Raw genomic sequence first — 26,878 nt, 5'->3', positions numbered from 1 at the left:
TGTACAAGGACTAGGATGTCCGCACGTCTGGAAACGTTCTCGCCGACTTGTGTGCCACGCTGACGACACGGGTTCTCGTCCGATCACCGAAGTTAAGCAGCGTTTTTACGTGCTTAGTACACGGCTCGGTGGCTAACTAGGAAGTCTGCGTGCTGTTGGATTCTTTAATTTTCCTTTTCCCTTAGTTTTCAGTGTTGCTGCGAGGTAATGATACGGTCCAGCACGCTGACCCCTCTCTTGCCTCTCGGGACGCAAATTCGCGAACCTGCGGCCGCAGTCAAATGAAAGGGTCCGTTGTGCGTTTGTCGAGTTGGTCTCTCCCAGTCGTTTCTAGCGCCTGTCCTCTACATATACGCCCATTTGCAAGCGTCAGCTTTCGCGTCAGCCGAGCAAAGTCGAGACAAGTCGACACATGGGGACACACGATGCTGTGAATTGCAATCTGCACTAGCCTATGCGGAGCGGGACGAGTGGCGAAGGAAAACCATTCGTAACACGACAGTTGGGAAATTCGACGATCGCGAGCGTTGGAAACACTCTCCTGAGTAAAGAAGACAACTTCCGTGCGGTGTCCGGGTTTCGAACCCGGACCAGCCACTTGGGAAGCAACCATGCTGACCGACACACCACCACCGCCTTCTGCTACGCGCTGCTTGCGCCGTGATGTGTCGCCTTCCCTCCTGGCGCCAGAGGCCGAAGGCAATCTCGCTGTAGGCGCTCAACGCCGAGTGGAAGGCGAGCACATCTGAACCCGTTTTCCTGGTGCTGCTAGGGCCATATACTGAAACTGAGCGCAGAACTAACTTTTACTGAAGAATCTGCCCTTTAATGCACATCAGGGCGAACACGAAATTTCTAATATCAAGTACTCACTGACGATCCAAAGACGTTTCAGTATGTACGCGTCGGTACCACCGGGGCAGTGCCTAAGTATTGTAAATTGAAGGACGACAGTTTGAGCCTCACGGGAAGTATTTCATTGGCTTCCCACGAGTGCGTAATGAACAGCGTGGCTGTTGCTAGGAAACGGCCTTATTTGCCGTTGGCTAATATCTAGTTTTCTTTGCATCATTGTGAAAATGCTCCTATTACTAAATACAGTTTTGCTAGTTACAGTTCAAACTGGAAACGACGGAAGAATGCGGTCCAACGCGCCACAATGGTTCCCGAAAGGGAGGGTGCATTTCCTGCGCCACGTCTGACATTGCGTCTTAAATTTTCTAAAACTGACATAATTCCAACCTACCGAAAAAAGAAACAGGTTTCGCAGCGAGGTTCTTTGAGATATTGCTAGAGATTGAAGTCTCTGGAGCTCTTTCCTCGCACGTCAGATTGGCCGAGCGGTCTAAGGCGCCAGACGTAAGCTCTGGTTCCCGTAAGGGAGCGTGGGTTCGAACCACACATCTGACAATGCATTTTAAACATTCTGAAACTAACATACTCCCTTGATCTTTCAGAACATGTAAATTATGCAGAAACACGCCATGCAGATTTAACTAGAGACGACAGTGACAGCCCGAGCGGTCGAAAAGATTTAGCGGAACATACTTTTCCTGCGTCGAGGTGTAGCTCTTCTCACGGACGTCTCTGTTGTTGTTGTGCTGTGGCCCTGAGTTCCAAGCGACAGCGAGAAAACCTCAACAGCAACGCATACGTGTTTAAATGAATCGAAATTCCTTACTAAAGATAGATGAAACGGTGGCTCAGGTGCTGGAGTTCTGAAGCGGCCGTATTGCGTGGGCAGTAAGCTCACTAAGTTAGTGTGTCATGCTAACAACGGGAAGGCTATGGGTTAGATCCCACCAAGGGCTATTCCATATTGCTTCCCAAAAAGGCAGCGCGAGAGACTGCCAGGCAAATCCCAAGTGATCTGTACAAGGACTAAGATGTCCACACGTCTGGAAACGTTCTCGCCGACTTGTGTGCCACGCTGACGACACGGGTTCTCGTCCGATCACCGAAGTTAAGGAGCGATCTTACGTGCTTAGTACACGGCTCGGTGGCTAACTAGGAAGTCTGCGTGCTGTTGGATTCTTTAATTTTCCTTTTCCCTTAGTTTTCGGTGTTGCTGCGAGGTAATGATACGGTCCAGCACGCTGACCCCTCTCTTGCCTCTCGGGACGCAAATTCGCGAACCTGCGGCCACAGTCAAATGAAAGGGTCCGTTGTGCGTTTGTCGAGTTGGTCTCTCCCAGTCGTTTCTAGCGCCTGTCCTCTACATATACGCCCATTTGCAAGCGTCAGCTTTCGCGTCAGCCGAGCAAAGTCGAGACAAGTCGACACATGGGGACACACGATGCTGTGAATTGCAATCTGCACTAGCCTATGCGGAGCGGGACGAGTGGCGAAGGAAAACCATTCGTAACACGACAGTTGGGAAATTCGACGATCGCGAGCGTTGGAAACACTCTCCTGAGTAAAGAAGACAACTTCCGTGCGGTGTCCGGGTTTCGAACCCGGACCAGCCACTTGGGAAGCAACCATGCTGACCGACACACCACCACCGCCTTCTGCTACGCGCTGCTTGCGCCGTGATGTGTCGCCTTCCCTCCTGGCGCCAGAGGCCGAAGGCAATCTCGCTGTAGGCGCTCAACGCCGAGTGGAAGGCGAGCACATCTGAACCCGTTTTCCTGGTGCTGCTAGGGCCATATACTGAAACTGAGCGCAGAACTAACTTTTACTGAAGAATCTGCCCTTTAATGCACATCAGGGCGAACACGAAATTTCTAATATCAAGTACTCACTGACGATCCAAAGACGTTTCAGTATGTACGCGTCGGTACCACCGGGGCAGTGCCTAAGTATTGTAAATTGAAGGACGACAGTTTGAGCCTCACGGGAAGTATTTCATTGGCTTCCCACGAGTGCGTAATGAACAGCGTGGCTGTTGCTAGGAAACGGCCTTATTTGCCGTTGGCTAATATCTAGTTTTCTTTGCATCATTGTGAAAATGCTCCTATTACTAAATACAGTTTTGCTAGTTACAGTTCAAACTGGAAACGACGGAAGAATGCGGTCCAACGCGCCACAATGGTTCCCGAAAGGGAGGGTGCATTTCCTGCGCCACGTCTGACATTGCGTCTTAAATTTTCTAAAACTGACATAATTCCATCCTACCGAAAAAAGAAACAGGTTTCGCAGCGAGGTTCTTTGAGATATTGCTAGAGATTGAAGTCTCTGGAGCTCTTTCCTCGCACGTCAGATTGGCCGAGCGGTCTAAAGCGCCAGACGTAAGCTCTGGTTCCCGTAAGGGAGCGTGGGTTCGAACCACACATCTGACAATGCATTTTAAACATTCTGAAACTAACATACTCCCTTGATCTTTCAGAACATGTAAATTATGCAGAAACACGCCATGCAGATTTAACTAGAGACGACAGTGACAGCCCGAGCGGTCGAAAAGATTTAGCGGAACATACTTTTCCTGCGTCGAGGTGTAGCTCTTCTCACGGACGTCTCTGTTGTTGTTGTGCTGTGGCCCTGAGTTCCAAGCGACAGCGAGAAAACCTCAACAGCAACGCATACGTGTTTAAATGAATCGAAATTCCTTACTAAAGATAGATGAAACGGTGGCTCAGGTGCTGGAGTTCTGAAGCGGCCGTATTGCGTGGGCAGTAAGCTCACTAAGTTAGTGTGTCATGCTAACAACGGGAAGGCTATGGGTTAGATCCCACCAAGGGCTATTCCATATTGCTTCCCAAAAAGGCAGCGCGAGAGACTGCCAGGCAAATCCCAAGTGATCTGTACAAGGACTAAGATGTCCACACGCCTGGAAACGTTCTCGCCGACTTGTGTGCCACGCTGACGACACGGGTTCTCGTCCGATCACCGAAGTTAAGGAGCGATCTTACGTGCTTAGTACACGGCTCGGTGGCTAACTAGGAAGTCTGCGTGCTGTTGGATTCTTTAATTTTCCTTTTCCCTTAGTTTTCGGTGTTGCTGCGAGGTAATGATACGGTCCAGCACGCTGACCCCTCTCTTGCCTCTCGGGACGCAAATTCGCGAACCTGCGGCCACAGTCGAATGAAAGGGTCCGTTGTGCGGTGCGTTTGTCGAGTTGGTCTCTCCCAGTCGTTTCTAGCGCCTGTCCTCTACATATACGCCCATTTGCAAGCGTCAGCTTTCGCGTCAGCCGAGCAAAGTCGAGACAAGTCGACACATGGGGACACACGATGCTGTGAATTGCAATCTGCACTAGCCTATGCGGAGCGGGACGAGTGGCGAAGGAAAACCGTTCGTAACACGACAGTTGGGAAATTCGACGATCGCGAGCGTTGGAAACACTCTCCGGAGTAAAGAAGACAACTTCCGTGCGGTGTCCGGGTTTCGAACCCGGACCAGCTACTTGGGAAGCAACCATGCTGACCGACACACCACCACCGCCTTCTGCTACGCGCTGCTTGCGCCGTGATGTGTCGCCTTCCCTCCTGGCGCCAGAGGCCGAAGGCAATCTCGCTGTAGACGCTCAACGCCGAGTGGAAGGCGAGCACATCTGAACCCGTTTTCCTGGTGCTGCTAGGGCCATATACTGAAACTGAGCGCAGAACTAACTTTTACTGAAGAATCTGCCCTTTAATGCACATCAGGGCGAACACGAAATTTCTAATATCAAGTACTCACTGACGATCCAAAGACGTTTCAGTATGTACGCGTCGGTACCACCGGGGCAGTGCCTAAGTATTGTAAATTGAAGGACGACAGTTTGAGCCTCACGGGAAGTATTTCATTGGCTTCCCACGAGTGCGTAATGAACAGCGTGGCTGTTGCTAGGAAACGGCCTTATTTGCCGTTGGCTAATATCTAGTTTTCTTTGCATCATTGTGAAAATGCTCCTATTACTAAATACAGTTTTGCTAGTTACAGTTGAAACTGGAAACGACGGAAGAATGCGGTCCAACGCGCCACAATGGTTCCCGAAAGGGAGGGTGCATTTCCTGCGCCACGTCTGACATTGCGTCTTAAATTTTCTAAAACTGACATAATTCCATCCTACCGAAAAAAGAAACAGGTTTCGCAGCGAGGTTCTTTGAGATATTGCTAGAGATTGAAGTCTCTGGAGCTCTTTCCTCGCACGTCAGATTGGCCGAGCGGTCTAAGGCGCCAGACGTAAGCTCTGGTTCCCGTAAGGGAGCGTGGGTTCGAACCACACATCTGACAATGCATTTTAAACATTCTGAAACTAACATACTCCCTTGATCTTTCAGAACATGTAAATTATGCAGAAACACGCCATGCAGATTTAACTAGAGACGACAGTGACAGCCCGAGCGGTCGAAAAGATTTAGCGGAACATACTTTTCCTGCGTCGAGGTGTAGCTCTTCTCACGGACGTCTCTGTTGTTGTTGTGCTGTGGCCCTGAGTTCCAAGCGACAGCGAGAAAACCTCAACAGCAACGCATACGTGTTTAAATGAATCGAAATTCCTTACTAAAGATAGATGAAACGGTGGCTCAGGTGCTGGAGTTCTGAAGCGGCCGTATTGCGTGGGCAGTAAGCTCACTAAGTTAGTGTGTCATGCTAACAACGGGAAGGCTATGGGTTAGATCCCACCAAGGGCTATTCCATATTGCTTCCCAAAAAGGCAGCGCGAGAGACTGCCAGGCAAATCCCAAGTGATCTGTACAAGGACTAAGATGTCCACACGTCTGGAAACGTTCTCGCCGACTTGTGTGCCACGCTGACGACACGGGTTCTCGTCCGATCACCGAAGTTAAGGAGCGATCTTACGTGCTTAGTACACGGCTCGGTGGCTAACTAGGAAGTCTGCGTGCTGTTGGATTCTTTAATTTTCCTTTTCCCTTAGTTTTCGGTGTTGCTGCGAGGTAATGATACGGTCCAGCACGCTGACCCCTCTCTTGCCTCTCGGGACGCAAATTCGCGAACCTGCGGCCACAGTCAAATGAAAGGGTCCGTTGTGCGTTTGTCGAGTTGGTCTCTCCCAGTCGTTTCTAGCGCCTGTCCTCTACATATACGCCCATTTGCAAGCGTCAGCTTTCGCGTCAGCCGAGCAAGGTCGAGACAAGTCGACACATGGGGACACACGATGCTGTGAATTGCAATCTGCACTAGCCTATGCGGAGCGGGACGAGTGGCGAAGGAAAACCGTTCGTAACACGACAGTTGGGAAATTCGACGATCGCGAGCGTTGGAAACACTCTCCGGAGTAAAGAAGACAACTTCCGTGCGGTGTCCGGGTTTCGAACCCGGACCAGCTACTTGGGAAGCAACCATGCTGACCGACACACCACCACCGCCTTCTGCTACGCGCTGCTTGCGCCGTGATGTGTCGCCTTCCCTCCTGGCGCCAGAGGCCGAAGGCAATCTCGCTGTAGACGCTCAACGCCGAGTGGAAGGCGAGCACATCTGAACCCGTTTTCCTGGTGCTGCTAGGGCCATATACTGAAACTGAGCGCAGAACTAACTTTTACTGAAGAATCTGCCCTTTAATGCACATCAGGGCGAACACGAAATTTCTAATATCAAGTACTCACTGACGATCCAAAGACGTTTCAGTATGTACGCGTCGGTACCACCGGGGCAGTGCCTAAGTATTGTAAATTGAAGGACGACAGTTTGAGCCTCACGGGAAGTATTTCATTGGCTTCCCACGAGTGCGTAATGAACAGCGTGGCTGTTGCTAGGAAACGGCCTTATTTGCCGTTGGCTAATATCTAGTTTTCTTTGCATCATTGTGAAAATGCTCCTATTACTAAATACAGTTTTGCTAGTTACAGTTCAAACTGGAAACGACGGAAGAATGCGGTCCAACGCGCCACAATGGTTCCCGAAAGGGAGGGTGCATTTCCTGCGCCACGTCTGACATTGCGTCTTAAATTTTCTAAAACTGACATAATTCCAACCTACCGAAAAAAGAAACAGGTTTCGCAGCGAGGTTCTTTGAGATATTGCTAGAGATTGAAGTCTCTGGAGCTCTTTCCTCGCACGTCAGATTGGCCGAGCGGTCTAAGGCGCCAGACGTAAGCTCTGGTTCCCGTAAGGGAGCGTGGGTTCGAACCACACATCTGACAATGCATTTTAAACATTCTGAAACTAACATACTCCCTTGATCTTTCAGAACATGTAAATTATGCAGAAACACGCCATGCAGATTTAACTAGAGACGACAGTGACAGCCCGAGCGGTCGAAAAGATTTAGCGGAACATACTTTTCCTGCGTCGAGGTGTAGCTCTTCTCACGGACGTCTCTGTTGTTGTTGTGCTGTGGCCCTGAGTTCCAAGCGACAGCGAGAAAACCTCAACAGCAACGCATACGTGTTTAAATGAATCGAAATTCCTTACTAAAGATAGATGAAACGGTGGCTCAGGTGCTGGAGTTCTGAAGCGGCCGTATTGCGTGGGCAGTAAGCTCACTAAGTTAGTGTGTCATGCTAACAACGGGAAGGCTATGGGTTAGATCCCACCAAGGGCTATTCCATATTGCTTCCCAAAAAGGCAGCGCGAGAGACTGCCAGGCAAATCCCAAGTGATCTGTACAAGGACTAAGATGTCCACACGCCTGGAAACGTTCTCGCCGACTTGTGTGCCACGCTGACGACACGGGTTCTCGTCCGATCACCGAAGTTAAGGAGCGATCTTACGTGCTTAGTACACGGCTCGGTGGCTAACTAGGAAGTCTGCGTGCTGTTGGATTCTTTAATTTTCCTTTTCCCTTAGTTTTCGGTGTTGCTGCGAGGTAATGATACGGTCCAGCACGCTGACCCCTCTCTTGCCTCTCGGGACGCAAATTCGCGAACCTGCGGCCACAGTCGAATGAAAGGGTCCGTTGTGCGGTGCGTTTGTCGAGTTGGTCTCTCCCAGTCGTTTCTAGCGCCTGTCCTCTACATATACGCCCATTTGCAAGCGTCAGCTTTCGCGTCAGCCGAGCAAAGTCGAGACAAGTCGACACATGGGGACACACGATGCTGTGAATTGCAATCTGCACTAGCCTATGCGGAGCGGGACGAGTGGCGAAGGAAAACCGTTCGTAACACGACAGTTGGGAAATTCGACGATCGCGAGCGTTGGAAACACTCTCCGGAGTAAAGAAGACAACTTCCGTGCGGTGTCCGGGTTTCGAACCCGGACCAGCTACTTGGGAAGCAACCATGCTGACCGACACACCACCACCGCCTTCTGCTACGCGCTGCTTGCGCCGTGATGTGTCGCCTTCCCTCCTGGCGCCAGAGGCCGAAGGCAATCTCGCTGTAGACGCTCAACGCCGAGTGGAAGGCGAGCACATCTGAACCCGTTTTCCTGGTGCTGCTAGGGCCATATACTGAAACTGAGCGCAGAACTAACTTTTACTGAAGAATCTGCCCTTTAATGCACATCAGGGCGAACACGAAATTTCTAATATCAAGTACTCACTGACGATCCAAAGACGTTTCAGTATGTACGCGTCGGTACCACCGGGGCAGTGCCTAAGTATTGTAAATTGAAGGACGACAGTTTGAGCCTCACGGGAAGTATTTCATTGGCTTCCCACGAGTGCGTAATGAACAGCGTGGCTGTTGCTAGGAAACGGCCTTATTTGCCGTTGGCTAATATCTAGTTTTCTTTGCATCATTGTGAAAATGCTCCTATTACTAAATACAGTTTTGCTAGTTACAGTTGAAACTGGAAACGACGGAAGAATGCGGTCCAACGCGCCACAATGGTTCCCGAAAGGGAGGGTGCATTTCCTGCGCCACGTCTGACATTGCGTCTTAAATTTTCTAAAACTGACATAATTCCATCCTACCGAAAAAAGAAACAGGTTTCGCAGCGAGGTTCTTTGAGATATTGCTAGAGATTGAAGTCTCTGGAGCTCTTTCCTCGCACGTCAGATTGGCCGAGCGGTCTAAGGCGCCAGACGTAAGCTCTGGTTCCCGTAAGGGAGCGTGGGTTCGAACCACACATCTGACAATGCATTTTAAACATTCTGAAACTAACATACTCCCTTGATCTTTCAGAACATGTAAATTATGCAGAAACACGCCATGCAGATTTAACTAGAGACGACAGTGACAGCCCGAGCGGTCGAAAAGATTTAGCGGAACATACTTTTCCTGCGTCGAGGTGTAGCTCTTCTCACGGACGTCTCTGTTGTTGTTGTGCTGTGGCCCTGAGTTCCAAGCGACAGCGAGAAAACCTCAACAGCAACGCATACGTGTTTAAATGAATCGAAATTCCTTACTAAAGATAGATGAAACGGTGGCTCAGGTGCTGGAGTTCTGAAGCGGCCGTATTGCGTGGGCAGTAAGCTCACTAAGTTAGTGTGTCATGCTAACAACGGGAAGGCTATGGGTTAGATCCCACCAAGGGCTATTCCATATTGCTTCCCAAAAAGGCAGCGCGAGAGACTGCCAGGCAAATCCCAAGTGATCTGTACAAGGACTAAGATGTCCACACGTCTGGAAACGTTCTCGCCGACTTGTGTGCCACGCTGACGACACGGGTTCTCGTCCGATCACCGAAGTTAAGGAGCGATCTTACGTGCTTAGTACACGGCTCGGTGGCTAACTAGGAAGTCTGCGTGCTGTTGGATTCTTTAATTTTCCTTTTCCCTTAGTTTTCGGTGTTGCTGCGAGGTAATGATACGGTCCAGCACGCTGACCCCTCTCTTGCCTCTCGGGACGCAAATTCGCGAACCTGCGGCCACAGTCAAATGAAAGGGTCCGTTGTGCGTTTGTCGAGTTGGTCTCTCCCAGTCGTTTCTAGCGCCTGTCCTCTACATATACGCCCATTTGCAAGCGTCAGCTTTCGCGTCAGCCGAGCAAGGTCGAGACAAGTCGACACATGGGGACACACGATGCTGTGAATTGCAATCTGCACTAGCCTATGCGGAGCGGGACGAGTGGCGAAGGAAAACCGTTCGTAACACGACAGTTGGGAAATTCGACGATCGCGAGCGTTGGAAACACTCTCCGGAGTAAAGAAGACAACTTCCGTGCGGTGTCCGGGTTTCGAACCCGGACCAGCTACTTGGGAAGCAACCATGCTGACCGACACACCACCACCGCCTTCTGCTACGCGCTGCTTGCGCCGTGATGTGTCGCCTTCCCTCCTGGCGCCAGAGGCCGAAGGCAATCTCGCTGTAGACGCTCAACGCCGAGTGGAAGGCGAGCACATCTGAACCCGTTTTCCTGGTGCTGCTAGGGCCATATACTGAAACTGAGCGCAGAACTAACTTTTACTGAAGAATCTGCCCTTTAATGCACATCAGGGCGAACACGAAATTTCTAATATCAAGTACTCACTGACGATCCAAAGACGTTTCAGTATGTACGCGTCGGTACCACCGGGGCAGTGCCTAAGTATTGTAAATTGAAGGACGACAGTTTGAGCCTCACGGGAAGTATTTCATTGGCTTCCCACGAGTGCGTAATGAACAGCGTGGCTGTTGCTAGGAAACGGCCTTATTTGCCGTTGGCTAATATCTAGTTTTCTTTGCATCATTGTGAAAATGCTCCTATTACTAAATACAGTTTTGCTAGTTACAGTTCAAACTGGAAACGACGGAAGAATGCGGTCCAACGCGCCACAATGGTTCCCGAAAGGGAGGGTGCATTTCCTGCGCCACGTCTGACATTGCGTCTTAAATTTTCTAAAACTGACATAATTCCAACCTACCGAAAAAAGAAACAGGTTTCGCAGCGAGGTTCTTTGAGATATTGCTAGAGATTGAAGTCTCTGGAGCTCTTTCCTCGCACGTCAGATTGGCCGAGCGGTCTAAGGCGCCAGACGTAAGCTCTGGTTCCCGTAAGGGAGCGTGGGTTCGAACCACACATCTGACAATGCATTTTAAACATTCTGAAACTAACATACTCCCTTGATCTTTCAGAACATGTAAATTATGCAGAAACACGCCATGCAGATTTAACTAGAGACGACAGTGACAGCCCGAGCGGTCGAAAAGATTTAGCGGAACATACTTTTCCTGCGTCGAGGTGTAGCTCTTCTCACGGACGTCTCTGTTGTTGTTGTGCTGTGGCCCTGAGTTCCAAGCGACAGCGAGAAAACCTCAACAGCAACGCATACGTGTTTAAATGAATCGAAATTCCTTACTAAAGATAGATGAAACGGTGGCTCAGGTGCTGGAGTTCTGAAGCGGCCGTATTGCGTGGGCAGTAAGCTCACTAAGTTAGTGTGTCATGCTAACAACGGGAAGGCTATGGGTTAGATCCCACCAAGGGCTATTCCATATTGCTTCCCAAAAAGGCAGCGCGAGAGACTGCCAGGCAAATCCCAAGTGATCTGTACAAGGACTAAGATGTCCACACGTCTGGAAACGTTCTCGCCGACTTGTGTGCCACGCTGACGACACGGGTTCTCGTCCGATCACCGAAGTTAAGGAGCGATCTTACGTGCTTAGTACACGGCTCGGTGGCTAACTAGGAAGTCTGCGTGCTGTTGGATTCTTTAATTTTCCTTTTCCCTTAGTTTTCGGTGTTGCTGCGAGGTAATGATACGGTCCAGCACGCTGACCCCTCTCTTGCCTCTCGGGACGCAAATTCGCGAACCTGCGGCCACAGTCAAATGAAAGGGTCCGTTGTGCGTTTGTCGAGTTGGTCTCTCCCAGTCGTTTCTAGCGCCTGTCCTCTACATATACGCCCATTTGCAAGCGTCAGCTTTCGCGTCAGCCGAGCAAAGTCGAGACAAGTCGACACATGGGGACACACGATGCTGTGAATTGCAATCTGCACTAGCCTATGCGGAGCGGGACGAGTGGCGAAGGAAAACCATTCGTAACACGACAGTTGGGAAATTCGACGATCGCGAGCGTTGGAAACACTCTCCTGAGTAAAGAAGACAACTTCCGTGCGGTGTCCGGGTTTCGAACCCGGACCAGCCACTTGGGAAGCAACCATGCTGACCGACACACCACCACCGCCTTCTGCTACGCGCTGCTTGCGCCGTGATGTGTCGCCTTCCCTCCTGGCGCCAGAGGCCGAAGGCAATCTCGCTGTAGGCGCTCAACGCCGAGTGGAAGGCGAGCACATCTGAACCCGTTTTCCTGGTGCTGCTAGGGCCATATACTGAAACTGAGCGCAGAACTAACTTTTACTGAAGAATCTGCCCTTTAATGCACATCAGGGCGAACACGAAATTTCTAATATCAAGTACTCACTGACGATCCAAAGACGTTTCAGTATGTACGCGTCGGTACCACCGGGGCAGTGCCTAAGTATTGTAAATTGAAGGACGACAGTTTGAGCCTCACGGGAAGTATTTCATTGGCTTCCCACGAGTGCGTAATGAACAGCGTGGCTGTTGCTAGGAAACGGCCTTATTTGCCGTTGGCTAATATCTAGTTTTCTTTGCATCATTGTGAAAATGCTCCTATTACTAAATACAGTTTTGCTAGTTACAGTTCAAACTGGAAACGACGGAAGAATGCGGTCCAACGCGCCACAATGGTTCCCGAAAGGGAGGGTGCATTTCCTGCGCCACGTCTGACATTGCGTCTTAAATTTTCTAAAACTGACATAATTCCATCCTACCGAAAAAAGAAACAGGTTTCGCAGCGAGGTTCTTTGAGATATTGCTAGAGATTGAAGTCTCTGGAGCTCTTTCCTCGCACGTCAGATTGGCCGAGCGGTCTAAGGCGCCAGACGTAAGCTCTGGTTCCCGTAAGGGAGCGTGGGTTCGAACCACACATCTGACAATGCATTTTAAACATTCTGAAACTAACATACTCCCTTGATCTTTCAGAACATGTAAATTATGCAGAAACACGCCATGCAGATTTAACTAGAGACGACAGTGACAGCCCGAGCGGTCGAAAAGATTTAGCGGAACATACTTTTCCTGCGTCGAGGTGTAGCTCTTCTCACGGACGTCTCTGTTGTTGTTGTGCTGTGGCCCTGAGTTCCAAGCGACAGCGAGAAAACCTCAACAGCAACGCATACGTGTTTAAATGAATCGAAATTCCTTACTAAAGATAGATGAAACGGTGGCTCAGGTGCTGGAGTTCTGAAGCGGCCGTATTGCGTGGGCAGTAAGCTCACTAAGTTAGTGTGTCATGCTAACAACGGGAAGGCTATGGGTTAGATCCCACCAAGGGCTATTCCATATTGCTTCCCAAAAAGGCAGCGCGAGAGACTGCCAGGCAAATCCCAAGTGATCTGTACAAGGACTAAGATGTCCACACGCCTGGAAACGTTCTCGCCGACTTGTGTGCCACGCTGACGACACGGGTTCTCGTCCGATCACCGAAGTTAAGGAGCGATCTTACGTGCTTAGTACACGGCTCGGTGGCTAACTAGGAAGTCTGCGTGCTGTTGGATTCTTTAATTTTCCTTTTCCCTTAGTTTTCGGTGTTGCTGCGAGGTAATGATACGGTCCAGCACGCTGACCCCTCTCTTGCCTCTCGGGACGCAAATTCGCGAACCTGCGGCCACAGTCAAATGAAAGGGTCCGTTGTGCGTTTGTCGAGTTGGTCTCTCCCAGTCGTTTCTAGCGCCTGTCCTCTACATATACGCCCATTTGCAAGCGTCAGCTTTCGCGTCAGCCGAGCAAAGTCGAGACAAGTCGACACATGGGGACACACGATGCTGTGAATTGCAATCTGCACTAGCCTATGCGGAGCGGGACGAGTGGCGAAGGAAAACCGTTCGTAACACGACAGTTGGGAAATTCGACGATCGCGAGCGTTGGAAACACTCTCCGGAGTAAAGAAGACAACTTCCGTGCGGTGTCCGGGTTTCGAACCCGGACCAGCTACTTGGGAAGCAACCATGCTGACCGACACACCACCACCGCCTTCTGCTACGCGCTGCTTGCGCCGTGATGTGTCGCCTTCCCTCCTGGCGCCAGAGGCCGAAGGCAATCTCGCTGTAGACGCTCAACGCCGAGTGGAAGGCGAGCACATCTGAACCCGTTTTCCTGGTGCTGCTAGGGCCATATACTGAAACTGAGCGCAGAACTAACTTTTACTGAAGAATCTGCCCTTTAATGCACATCAGGGCGAACACGAAATTTCTAATACCAAGTACTCACTGACAATCCAAAGACGTTTCAGTATGTACGCGTCGGTACCACCGGGGCAGTGCCTAAGTATTGTAAATTGAAGGACGACAGTTTGAGCCTCACGGGAAGTATTTCATTGGCTTCCCACGAGTGCGTAATGAACAGCGTGGCTGTTGCTAGGAAACGGCCTTATTTGCCGTTGGCTAATATCTAGTTTTCTTTGCATCATTGTGAAAATGCTCCTATTACTAAATACAGTTTTGCTAGTTACAGTTGAAACTGGAAACGACGGAAGAATGCGGTCCAACGCGCCACAATGGTTCCCGAAAGGGAGGGTGCATTTCCTGCGCCACGTCTGACATTGCGTCTTAAATTTTCTAAAACTGACATAATTCCATCCTACCGAAAAAAGAAACAGGTTTCGCAGCGAGGTTCTTTGAGATATTGCTAGAGATTGAAGTCTCTGGAGCTCTTTCCTCGCACGTCAGATTGGCCGAGCGGTCTAAGGCGCCAGACGTAAGCTCTGGTTCCCGTAAGGGAGCGTGGGTTCGAACCACACATCTGACAATGCATTTTAAACATTCTGAAACTAACATACTCCCTTGATCTTTCAGAACATGTAAATTATGCAGAAACACGCCATGCAGATTTAACTAGAGACGACAGTGACAGCCCGAGCGGTCGAAAAGATTTAGCGGAACATACTTTTCCTGCGTCGAGGTGTAGCTCTTCTCACGGACGTCTCTGTTGTTGTTGTGCTGTGGCCCTGAGTTCCAAGCGACAGCGAGAAAACCTCAACAGCAACGCATACGTGTTTAAATGAATCGAAATTCCTTACTAAAGATAGATGAAACGGTGGCTCAGGTGCTGGAGTTCTGAAGCGGCCGTATTGCGTGGGCAGTAAGCTCACTAAGTTAGTGTGTCATGCTAACAACGGGAAGGCTATGGGTTAGATCCCACCAAGGGCTATTCCATATTGCTTCCCAAAAAGGCAGCGCGAGAGACTGCCAGGCAAATCCCAAGTGATCTGTACAAGGACTAAGATGTCCACATGTCTGGAAACGTTCTCGCCGACTTGTGTGCCACGCTGACGACACGGGTTCTCGTCCGATCACCGAAGTTAAGGAGCGATCTTACGTGCTTAGTACACGGCTCGGTGGCTAACTAGGAAGTCTGCGTGCTGTTGGATTCTTTAATTTTCCTTTTCCCTTAGTTTTCGGTGTTGCTGCGAGGTAATGATACGGTCCAGCACGCTGACCCCTCTCTTGCCTCTCGGGACGCAAATTCGCGAACCTGCGGCCACAGTCAAATGAAAGGGTCCGTTGTGCGTTTGTCGAGTTGGTCTCTCCCAGTCGTTTCTAGCGCCTGTCCTCTACATATACGCCCATTTGCAAGCGTCAGCTTTCGCGTCAGCCGAGCAAGGTCGAGACAAGTCGACACATGGGGACACACGATGCTGTGAATTGCAATCTGCACTAGCCTATGCGGAGCGGGACGAGTGGCGAAGGAAAACCGTTCGTAACACGACAGTTGGGAAATTCGACGATCGCGAGCGTTGGAAACACTCTCCGGAGTAAAGAAGACAACTTCCGTGCGGTGTCCGGGTTTCGAACCCGGACCAGCTACTTGGGAAGCAACCATGCTGACCGACACACCACCACCGCCTTCTGCTACGCGCTGCTTGCGCCGTGATGTGTCGCCTTCCCTCCTGGCGCCAGAGGCCGAAGGCAATCTCGCTGTAGACGCTCAACGCCGAGTGGAAGGCGAGCACATCTGAACCCGTTTTCCTGGTGCTGCTAGGGCCATATACTGAAACTGAGCGCAGAACTAACTTTTACTGAAGAATCTGCCCTTTAATGCACATCAGGGCGAACACGAAATTTCTAATACCAAGTACTCACTGACAATCCAAAGACGTTTCAGTATGTACGCGTCGGTACCACCGGGGCAGTGCCTAAGTATTGTAAATTGAAGGACGACAGTTTGAGCCTCACGGGAAGTATTTCATTGGCTTCCCACGAGTGCGTAATGAACAGCGTGGCTGTTGCTAGGAAACGGCCTTATTTGCCGTTGGCTAATATCTAGTTTTCTTTGCATCATTGTGAAAATGCTCCTATTACTAAATACAGTTTTGCTAGTTACAGTTGAAACTGGAAACGACGGAAGAATGCGGTCCAACGCGCCACAATGGTTCCCGAAAGGGAGGGTGCATTTCCTGCGCCACGTCTGACATTGCGTCTTAAATTTTCTAAAACTGACATAATTCCATCCTACCGAAAAAAGAAACAGGTTTCGCAGCGAGGTTCTTTGAGATATTGCTAGAGATTGAAGTCTCTGGAGCTCTTTCCTCGCACGTCAGATTGGCCGAGCGGTCTAAGGCGCCAGACGTAAGCTCTGGTTCCCGTAAGGGAGCGTGGGTTCGAACCACACATCTGACAATGCATTTTAAACATTCTGAAACTAACATACTCCCTTGATCTTTCAGAACATGTAAATTATGCAGAAACACGCCATGCAGATTTAACTAGAGACGACAGTGACAGCCCGAGCGGTCGAAAAGATTTAGCGGAACATACTTTTCCTGCGTCGAGGTGTAGCTCTTCTCACGGACGTCTCTGTTGTTGTTGTGCTGTGGCCCTGAGTTCCAAGCGACAGCGAGAAAACCTCAACAGCAACGCATACGTGTTTAAATGAATCGAAATTCCTTACTAAAGATAGATGAAACGGTGGCTCAGGTGCTGGAGTTCTGAAGCGGCCGTATTGCGTGGGCAGTAAGCTCACTAAGTTAGTGTGTCATGCTAACAACGGGAAGGCTATGGGTTAGATCCCACCAAGGGCTATTCCATATTGCTTCCCAAAAAGGCAGCGCGAGAGACTGCCAGGCAAATCCCAAGTGATCTGTACAAGGACTAAGATGTCCACACGTCTGGAAACGTTCTCGCCGACTTGTGTGCCACGCTGACGACACGGGTTCTCGTCCGATCACCGAAGTTAAGGAGCGATCTTACGTGCTTAGTACACGGCTCGGTGGCTAACTAGGAAGTCTGCGTGCTGTTGGATTCTTTAATTTTCCTTTTCCCTTAGTTTTCGGTGTTGCTGCGAGGTAATGATACGGTCCAGCACGCTGACCCCTCTCTTGCCTCTCGGGACGCAAATTCGCGAACCTGCGGCCACAGTCAAATGAAAGGGTCCGTTGTGCGTTTGTCGAGTTGGTCTCTCCCAGTCGTTTCTAGCGCCTGTCCTCTACATATACGCCCATTTGCAAGCGTCAGCTTTCGCGTCAGCCGAGCAAAGTCGAGACAAGTCGACACATGGGGACACACGATGCTGTGAATTGCAATCTGCACTAGCCTATGCGGAGCGGGACGAGTGGCGAAGGAAAACCATTCGTAACACGACAGTTGGGAAATTCGACGATCGCGAGCGTTGGAAACACTCTCCTGAGTAAAGAAGACAACTTCCGTGCGGTGTCCGGGTTTCGAACCCGGACCAGCCACTTGGGAAGCAACCATGCTGACCGACACACCACCACCGCCTTCTGCTACGCGCTGCTTGCGCCGTGATGTGTCGCCTTCCCTCCTGGCGCCAGAGGCCGAAGGCAATCTCGCTGTAGGCGCTCAACGCCGAGTGGAAGGCGAGCACATCTGAACCCGTTTTCCTGGTGCTGCTAGGGCCATATACTGAAACTGAGCGCAGAACTAACTTTTACTGAAGAATCTGCCCTTTAATGCACATCAGGGCGAACACGAAATTTCTAATATGAAGTACTCACTGACGATCCAAAGACGTTTCAGTATGTACGCGTCGGTACCACCGGGGCAGTGCCTAAGTATTGTAAATTGAAGGACGACAGTTTGAGCCTCACGGGAAGTATTTCATTGGCTTCCCACGAGTGCGTAATGAACAGCGTGGCTGTTGCTAGGAAACGGCCTTATTTGCCGTTGGCTAATATCTAGTTTTCTTTGCATCATTGTGAAAATGCTCCTATTACTAAATACAGTTTTGCTAGTTACAGTTCAAACTGGAAACGACGGAAGAATGCGGTCCAACGCGCCACAATGGTTCCCGAAAGGGAGGGTGCATTTCCTGCGCCACGTCTGACATTGCGTCTTAAATTTTCTAAAACTGACATAATTCCATCCTACCGAAAAAAGAAACAGGTTTCGCAGCGAGGTTCTTTGAGATATTGCTAGAGATTGAAGTCTCTGGAGCTCTTTCCTCACACGTCAGATTGGCCGAGCGGTCTAAGGCGCCAGACGTAAGCTCTGGTTCCCGTAAGGGAGCGTGGGTTCGAACCACACATCTGACAATGCATTTTAAACATTCTGAAACTAACATACTCCCTTGATCTTTCAGAACATGTAAATTATGCAGAAACACGCCATGCAGATTTAACTAGAGACGACAGTGACAGCCCGAGCGGTCGAAAAGATTTAGCGGAACATACTTTTCCTGCGTCGAGGTGTAGCTCTTCTCACGGACGTCTCTGTTGTTGTTGTGCTGTGGCCCTGAGTTCCAAGCGACAGCGAGAAAACCTCAACAGCAACGCATACGTGTTTAAATGAATCGAAATTCCTTACTAAAGATAGATGAAACGGTGGCTCAGGTGCTGGAGTTCTGAAGCGGCCGTATTGCGTGGGCAGTAAGCTCACTAAGTTAGTGTGTCATGCTAACAACGGGAAGGCTATGGGTTAGATCCCACCAAGGGCTATTCCATATTGCTTCCCAAAAAGGCAGCGCGAGAGACTGCCAGGCAAATCCCAAGTGATCTGTACAAGGACTAAGATGTCCACACGTCTGGAAACGTTCTCGCCGACTTGTGTGCCACGCTGACGACACGGGTTCTCGTCCGATCACCGAAGTTAAGGAGCGATCTTACGTGCTTAGTACACGGCTCGGTGGCTAACTAGGAAGTCTGCGTGCTGTTGGATTCTTTAATTTTCCTTTTCCCTTAGTTTTCGGTGTTGCTGCGAGGTAATGATACGGTCCAGCACGCTGACCCCTCTCTTGCCTCTCGGGACGCAAATTCGCGAACCTGCGGCCACAGTCAAATGAAAGGGTCCGTTGTGCGTTTGGCGAGTTGGTCTCTCCCAGTCGTTTCTAGCGCCTGTCCTCTACATATACGCCCATTTGCAAGCGTCAGCTTTCGCGTCAGCCGAGCAAAGTCGAGACAAGTCGACACATGGGGACACACGATGCTGTGAATTGCAATCTGCACTAGCCTATGCGGAGCGGGACGAGTGGCGAAGGAAAACCGTTCGTAACACGACAGTTGGGAAATTCGACGATCGCGAGCGTTGGAAACACTCTCCGGAGTAAAGAAGACAACTTCCGTGCGGTGTCCGGGTTTCGAACCCGGACCAGCTACTTGGGAAGCAACCATGCTGACCGACACACCACCACCGCCTTCTGCTACGCGCTGCTTGCGCCGTGATGTGTCGCCTTCCCTCCTGGCGCCAGAGGCCGAAGGCAATCTCGCTGTAGACGCTCAACGCCGAGTGGAAGGCGAGCACATCTGAACCCGTTTTCCTGGTGCTGCTAGGGCCATATACTGAAACTGAGCGCAGAACTAACTTTTACTGAAGAATCTGCCCTTTAATGCACATCAGGGCGAACACGAAATTTCTAATATCAAGTACTCACTGACGATCCAAAGACGTTTCAGTATGTACGCGTCGGTACCACCGGGGCAGTGCCTAAGTATTGTAAATTGAAGGACGACAGTTTGAGCCTCACGGGAAGTATTTCATTGGCTTCCCACGAGTGCGTAATGAACAGCGTGGCTGTTGCTAGGAAACGGCCTTATTTGCCGTTGGCTAATATCTAGTTTTCTTTGCATCATTGTGAAAATGCTCCTATTACTAAATACAGTTTTGCTAGTTACAGTTCAAACTGGAAACGACGGAAGAATGCGGTCCAACGCGCCACAATGGTTCCCGAAAGGGAGGGTGCATTTCCTGCGCCACGTCTGACATTGCGTCTTAAATTTTCTAAAACTGACATAATTCCATCCTACCGAAAAAAGAAACAGGTTTCGCAGCGAGGTTCTTTGAGATATTGCTAGAGATTGAAGTCTCTGGAGCTCTTTCCTCGCACGTCAGATTGGCCGAGCGGTCTAAGGCGCCAGACGTAAGCTCTGGTTCCCGTAAGGGAGCGTGGGTTCGAACCACACATCTGACAATGCATTTTAAACATTCTGAAACTAACATACTCCCTTGATCTTTCAGAACATGTAAATTATGCAGAAACACGCCATGCAGATTTAACTAGAGACGACAGTGACAGCCCGAGCGGTCGAAAAGATTTAGCGGAACATACTTTTCCTGCGTCGAGGTGTAGCTCTTCTCACGGACGTCTCTGTTGTTGTTGTGCTGTGGCCCTGAGTTCCAAGCGACAGCGAGAAAACCTCAACAGCAACGCATACGTGTTTAAATGAATCGAAATTCCTTACTAAAGATAGATGAAACGGTGGCTCAGGTGCTGGAGTTCTGAAGCGGCCGTATTGCGTGGGCAGTAAGCTCACTAAGTTAGTGTGTCATGCTAACAACGGGAAGGCTATGGGTTAGATCCCACCAAGGGCTATTCCATATTGCTTCCCAAAAAGGCAGCGCGAGAGACTGCCAGGCAAATCCCAAGTGATCTGTACAAGGACTAAGATGTCCACACGTCTGGAAACGTTCTCGCCGACTTGTGTGCCACGCTGACGACACGGGTTCTCGTCCGATCACCGAAGTTAAGGAGCGATCTTACGTGCTTAGTACACGGCTCGGTGGCTAACTAGGAAGTCTGCGTGCTGTTGGATTCTTTAATTGTGCCTTTTGCCTTAGTTTTCGGTGTTGCTGCGCGGTAATGGTACGGTCCAGCACGCTGACCCCTCTCTTGTCTCTCGGGACGCAAATTCGCGAGCCTGCGGCCAGAGTCAAATGAAAGGGTCCGTTGTGCGTTTGGCGAGTTGGTCTCTCCCAGTCGTTTCTAGCGCCTGTCTTCTACATATACGTCCATTTGCAAGCGTCAGCTTTCGCGTCAGCCGAGCAAAGTCGAGACAAGTCGACACATGGGGACACACGATGCTGTGAATCGCAAGCCGCACTAGCCTACGCGAAGCGGGACGAGGGGCGAAGGAAAACCATTCGTAACACGACAGTTCGCAAATTGGACGATCGCGAGCGTTGGAAACACTCTCCTGAGTAAAGAAGACAACTTCCGTGCGGCGTCCGGGTTTCGAACCCGGATCAGCTACTGGGGAAGCAACCATGCTGACCGACACACCACCACCGGCTTCTGCTACGCACTGCTTGCGCCGTGATGTGTCGCCTTCCCTCCTGGCGCCAGAGGCCGAAGGCAATCTCGCTGTAGGCGCTCTACGCAGAGAGGAAGGCGAGCACATCTGAACCCGTTTTCCTGGTGCTGCTAGGGCCAAATACTGAAACTGAGCGCAGAACTAACTTTTACTGAAGAATCTGCCCTTTAATGCACATCAGGGCGAACACGAAATTTCTAATATGAAGTACTCACTGACGATCCAAAGACGTTGCAGTATGTACGCGTCGGTACCACCTGGGCAGTGCCTAAGTATTGTAAAGTGAAGGTCGACAGTTTGAGCCTCACAGGAAGTATATCATTGGCCTCCCACGAGTGCGTAAGGCACAGCGTGGCTGTTGCTAGGAAACGGCCTTATTTGCCGTATGTTCATATCTAGTTTTCTTTGCATCAATGTGAAAATGTCCCTATTACTAAATACGGTTTTGCTAGTTACAGTTCAAACTGGAAACGACGGAAGAAAGCGGTCCAACGCGCCACATTGGATCCCGAAAGGGAGGGTGCATTTCCTACGCCACGTCTGACATTGCGTTATGAATATTCTAAAACTGACATAATTCCATCCTACCGAAAAAAGAAACAGATTTCGCAGTGAGGTTCTATGAGATATTGCTTGAGATGGAAGTCTCTGGCGCCCTTGCCTCGCACGTCAGATTGGCCGAGCGGTGTAAGGCGCCAGATTTAACCTCTGGTTCCCGTAAGGGAGCGTGGGTTCGACCCCACATCTGACAATGCATTTTAAACGTTCTGAAACTAACATACTCCCTTGATCTTACAGAACAAGTAAATTATGCAGAAACACGCCATGCAGATTTTACTAGAGACGACAGTGACAGCCCGAGCGGTCGAAAAGAAATAGCGGAACATACTTTTCCTGCGTCGAGGTTTAGCTCTTCTCACGAACGTTTCCGTTGTTGTTGTGCTGTGGCTCTGGGTTCCAACCGACAGCGAGGAAACCTCAACAGCAACGCATACATGTTTAAATGAATCGTAAGGCCTTAATAAAGATAGATGAAACGGTGGCTCACGTGCTGGAGTTCTGAAGCGGCCGTATTGCGTGGGCAGTAAGCTCACTAAGTTAGTGTGTCATGCTAACAACGGGAAGGCTATGGGTTAGATCCCACCAAGGGCTATTCCATATTGCTTCCCTAAAAAGCAGCGCGAGAGACTGCCAGGCAAATCCCAAGTCATCTGTACAAGGACTAAGATGTCCGCACGTCTGGAAACGTTCTCGCCGACTTGTGTGCCACCCTGACGACACGGGTTCTCGTCCGATCACCGAAGTTAAGCAGCGTTTTTACGTGCTTAGTACACGGCTCGGTGGCTAACTAGGAAGTCTGCGTGCTGTTGGATTCTTTAATTGTGCCTTTTGCCTTAGTTTTCGGTGTTGCTGCGCGGTAATGGTACGGTCCAGCACGCTGACCCCTCTCTTGCCTCTCGGGACGCAAATTCGCGAGCCTGCGGCCAGAGTCAAATGAAAGGGTCCGTTGTGCGTTTGGCGAGTTGGTCTCTCCCAGTCGTTTCTAGCGCCTGTCTTCTACATATACGCCCATTTGCAAGCGTCAGCTTTCGCGTCAGCCGAGCAAAGTCGAGACAAGTCGACACATGGGGACACACGATGCTGTGAATCGCAAGCCGCACTAGCCTACGCGAAGCGGGACGAGGGGCGAAGGAAAACCATTCGTAACACGACAGTTCGCAAATTGGACGATCGCGAGCGTTGGAAACACTCTCCTGAGTAAAGAAGACAACTTCCGTGCGGCGTCCGGGTTTCGAACCCGGATCAGCTACTGGGGAAGCAACCATGCTGACCGACACACCACCACCGGCTTCTGCTACGCACTGCTTGCGCCGTGATGTGTCGCCTTCCCTCCTGGCGCCAGAGGCCGAAGGCAATCTCGCTGTAGGCGCTCTACGCAGAGAGGAAGGCGAGCACATCTGAACCCGTTTTCCTGGTGCTGCTAGGGCCAAATACTGAAACTGAGCGCAGAACTAACTTTTACTGAAGAATCTGCCCTTTAATGCACATCAGGGCGAACACGAAATTTCTAATATGAAGTACTCACTGACGATCCAAAGACGTTGCAGTATGTACGCGTCGGTACCACCTGGGCAGTGCCTAAGTATTGTAAAGTGAAGGTCGACAGTTTGAGCCTCACAGGAAGTATATCATTGGCCTCCCACGAGTGCGTAAGGCACAGCGTGGCTGTTGCTAGGAAACGGCCTTATTTGCCGTATGTTCATATCTAGTTTTCTTTGCATCAATGTGAAAATGTCCCTATTACTAAATACGGTTTTGCTAGTTACAGTTCAAACTGGAAACGACGGAAGAAAGCGGTCCAACGCGCCACATTGGATCCCGAAAGGGAGGGTGCATTTCCTACGCCACGTCTGACATTGCGTTATGAATATTCTAAAACTGACATAATTCCATCCTACCGAAAAAAGAAACAGATTTCGCAGTGAGGTTCTATGAGATATTGCTTGAGATGGAAGTCTCTGGCGCCCTTGCCTCGCACGTCAGATTGGCCGAGCGGTGTAAGGCGCCAGATTTAACCTCTGGTTCCCGTAAGGGAGCGTGGGTTCGACCCCACATCTGACAATGCATTTTAAACGTTCTGAAACTAACATACTCCCTTGATCTTACAGAACAAGTAAATTATGCAGAAACACGCCATGCAGATTTTACTAGAGACGACAGTGACAGCCCGAGCGGTCGAAAAGAAATAGCGGAACATACTTTTCCTGCGTCGAGGTTTAGCTCTTCTCACGAACGTTTCCGTTGTTGTTGTGCTGTGGCTCTGGGTTCCAACCGACAGCGAGGAAACCTCAACAGCAACGCATACATGTTTAAATGAATCGTAAGGCCTTAATAAAGATAGATGAAACGGTGGCTCACGTGCTGGAGTTCTGAAGCGGCCGTATTGCGTGGGCAGTAAGCTCACTAAGTTAGTGTGTCATGCTAACAACGGGAAGGCTATGGGTTAGATCCCACCAAGGGCTATTCCATATTGCTTCCCTAAAAAGCAGCGCGAGAGACTGCCAGGCAAATCCCAAGTCATCTGTACAAGGACTAAGATGTCCGCACGTCTGGAAACGTTCTCGCCGACTTGTGTGCCACCCTGACGACACGGGTTCTCGTCCGATCACCGAAGTTAAGCAGCGTTTTTACGTGCTTAGTACACGGCTCGGTGGCTAACTAGGAAGTCTGCGTGCTGTTGGATTCTTTAATTGTGCCTTTTGCCTTAGTTTTCGGTGTTGCTGCGCGGTAATGGTACGGTCCAGCACGCTGACCCCTCTCTTGCCTCTCGGGACGCAAATTCGCGAGCCTGCGGCCAGAGTCAAATGAAAGGGTCCGTTGTGCGTTTGGCGAGTTGGTCTCTCCCAGTCGTTTCTAGCGCCTGTCTTCTACATATACGCCCATTTGCAAGCGTCAGCTTTCGCGTCAGCCGAGCAAAGTCGAGACAAGTCGACACATGGGGACACACGATGCTGTGAATCGCAAGCCGCACTAGCCTACGCGAAGCGGGACGAGGGGCGAAGGAAAACCATTCGTAACACGACAGTTCGCAAATTGGACGATCGCGAGCGTTGGAAACACTCTCCTGAGTAAAGAAGACAACTTCCGTGCGGCGTCCGGGTTTCGAACCCGGATCAGCTACTGGGGAAGCAACCATGCTGACCGACACACCACCACCGGCTTCTGCTACGCACTGCTTGCGCCGTGATGTGTCGCCTTCCCTCCTGGCGCCAGAGGCCGAAGGCAATCTCGCTGTAGGCGCTCTACGCAGAGAGGAAGGCGAGCACATCTGAACCCGTTTTCCTGGTGCTGCTAGGGCCAAATACTGAAACTGAGCGCAGAACTAACTTTTACTGAAGAATCTGCCCTTTAATGCACATCAGGGCGAACACGAAATTTCTAATATGAAGTACTCACTGACGATCCAAAGACGTTGCAGTATGTACGCGTCGGTACCACCTGGGCAGTGCCTAAGTATTGTAAAGTGAAGGTCGACAGTTTGAGCCTCACAGGAAGTATATCATTGGCCTCCCACGAGTGCGTAAGGCACAGCGTGGCTGTTGCTAGGAAACGGCCTTATTTGCCGTATGTTCATATCTAGTTTTCTTTGCATCAATGTGAAAATGTCCCTATTACTAAATACGGTTTTGCTAGTTACAGTTCAAACTGGAAACGACGGAAGAAAGCGGTCCAACGCGCCACATTGGATCCCGAAAGGGAGGGTGCATTTCCTACGCCACGTCTGACATTGCGTTATGAATATTCTAAAACTGACATAATTCCATCCTACCGAAAAAAGAAACAGATTTCGCAGTGAGGTTCTATGAGATATTGCTTGAGATGGAAGTCTCTGGCGCCCTTGCCTCGCACGTCAGATTGGCCGAGCGGTGTAAGGCGCCAGATTTAACCTCTGGTTCCCGTAAGGGAGCGTGGGTTCGACCCCACATCTGACAATGCATTTTAAACGTTCTGAAACTAACATACTCCCTTGATCTTACAGAACAAGTAAATTACGCAGAAACACGCCATGCAGATTTTACTAGAGACGACAGTGACAGCCCGAGCGGTCGAAAAGAAATAGCGGAACATACTTTTCCTGCGTCGAGGTTTAGCTCTTCTCACGAACGTTTCCGTTGTTGTTGTGCTGTGGCTCTGGGTTCCAACCGACAGCGAGGAAACCTCAACAGCAACGCATACGTGTTTAAATGAATCGTAAGGCCTTAATAAAGGTAGATGAAACGGTGGCTCACGTGCTGGAGTTCTGAAGCGGCCGTATTGCGTGGGCAGTAAGCTCACTAAGTTAGTGTGTCATGCTAACAACGGGAAGGCTATGGGTTAGATCCCACCAAGGGCTATTCCATATTGCTTCCCTAAAAAGCAGCGCGAGAGACTGCCAGGCAAATCCCAAGTCATCTGTACAAGGACTAAGATATCCGCACGTCTGGAAACGTTCTCGCCGACTTGTGTGCCACCCTGACGACACGGGTTCTCGTCCGATCACCGAAGTTAAGCAGCGTTTTTACGTGCTTAGTACACGGCTCGGTGGCTAACTAGGAAGTCTGCGTGCTGTTGGATTCTTTAATTGTGCCTTTTGCCTTAGTTTTCGGTGTTGCTGCGCGGTAATGGTACGGTCCAGCACGCTGACCCCTCTCTTGTCTCTCGGGACGCAAATTCGCGAGCCTGCGGCCAGAGTCAAATGAAAGGGTCCGTTGTGCGTTTGGCGAGTTGGTCTCTCCCAGTCGTTTCTAGCGCCTGTCTTCTACATATACGTCCATTTGCAAGCGTCAGCTTTCGCGTCAGCCGAGCAAAGTCGAGACAAGTCGACACATGGGGACACACGATGCTGTGAATCGCAAGCCGCACTAGCCTACGCGAAGCGGGACGAGGGGCGAAGGAAAACCATTCGTAACACGACAGTTCGCAAATTGGACGATCGCGAGCGTTGGAAACACTCTCCTGAGTAAAGAAGACAACTTCCGTGCGGCGTCCGGGTTTCGAACCCGGATCAGCTACTGGGGAAGCAACCATGCTGACCGACACACCACCACCGGCTTCTGCTACGCACTGCTTGCGCCGTGATGTGTCGCC

At 50.4% G+C, this 26,878-nt stretch overlaps 14 non-coding genes across 14 annotated transcripts; all 14 read left to right on the top strand.

The window, feature by feature from the left end:
* Positions 1-1,326: 1,326 nt before the first annotated feature.
* On the top strand, positions 1,327-1,410 carry Trnal-uaa. The gene has a single exon. It is a non-coding gene; the product is annotated as a tRNA-Leu (tRNA).
* A 1,787-nt stretch (positions 1,411-3,197) lies between these two features.
* On the top strand, positions 3,198-3,281 carry Trnal-uaa. The gene has a single exon. It is a non-coding gene; the product is annotated as a tRNA-Leu (tRNA).
* Positions 3,282-5,073: 1,792 nt separating this feature from the next.
* Positions 5,074-5,157, top strand: Trnal-uaa. The gene has a single exon. It is a non-coding gene; the product is annotated as a tRNA-Leu (tRNA).
* A 1,787-nt stretch (positions 5,158-6,944) lies between these two features.
* Trnal-uaa lies at positions 6,945-7,028 on the top strand. Its single transcript has one exon. It is a non-coding gene; the product is annotated as a tRNA-Leu (tRNA).
* A 1,792-nt stretch (positions 7,029-8,820) lies between these two features.
* Positions 8,821-8,904, top strand: Trnal-uaa. The gene has a single exon. It is a non-coding gene; the product is annotated as a tRNA-Leu (tRNA).
* Positions 8,905-10,691: 1,787 nt separating this feature from the next.
* On the top strand, positions 10,692-10,775 carry Trnal-uaa. Its single transcript has one exon. It is a non-coding gene; the product is annotated as a tRNA-Leu (tRNA).
* A 1,787-nt stretch (positions 10,776-12,562) lies between these two features.
* Positions 12,563-12,646, top strand: Trnal-uaa. The gene has a single exon. It is a non-coding gene; the product is annotated as a tRNA-Leu (tRNA).
* Positions 12,647-14,433: 1,787 nt separating this feature from the next.
* On the top strand, positions 14,434-14,517 carry Trnal-uaa. The gene has a single exon. It is a non-coding gene; the product is annotated as a tRNA-Leu (tRNA).
* A 1,787-nt stretch (positions 14,518-16,304) lies between these two features.
* Positions 16,305-16,388, top strand: Trnal-uaa. Its single transcript has one exon. It is a non-coding gene; the product is annotated as a tRNA-Leu (tRNA).
* Positions 16,389-18,175: 1,787 nt separating this feature from the next.
* Positions 18,176-18,259, top strand: Trnal-uaa. Its single transcript has one exon. It is a non-coding gene; the product is annotated as a tRNA-Leu (tRNA).
* A 1,787-nt stretch (positions 18,260-20,046) lies between these two features.
* Positions 20,047-20,130, top strand: Trnal-uaa. The gene has a single exon. It is a non-coding gene; the product is annotated as a tRNA-Leu (tRNA).
* Positions 20,131-21,918: 1,788 nt separating this feature from the next.
* Positions 21,919-22,001, top strand: Trnal-uaa. Its single transcript has one exon. It is a non-coding gene; the product is annotated as a tRNA-Leu (tRNA).
* Positions 22,002-23,789: 1,788 nt separating this feature from the next.
* On the top strand, positions 23,790-23,872 carry Trnal-uaa. The gene has a single exon. It is a non-coding gene; the product is annotated as a tRNA-Leu (tRNA).
* Positions 23,873-25,660: 1,788 nt separating this feature from the next.
* Positions 25,661-25,743, top strand: Trnal-uaa. The gene has a single exon. It is a non-coding gene; the product is annotated as a tRNA-Leu (tRNA).
* The last annotated feature ends 1,135 nt before the right edge of the window (positions 25,744-26,878 follow it).

The sequence above is a fragment of the Schistocerca americana genome, chromosome 7 (assembly GCF_021461395.2).
Source record: "Schistocerca americana isolate TAMUIC-IGC-003095 chromosome 7, iqSchAmer2.1, whole genome shotgun sequence".
NCBI classification, from domain to species: Eukaryota; Metazoa; Arthropoda; class Insecta; order Orthoptera; family Acrididae; genus Schistocerca; species Schistocerca americana.
The sequence above is the reverse complement of the archived record's forward strand: the minus strand, read 5'-3'. Positions and strand labels throughout refer to the sequence as shown.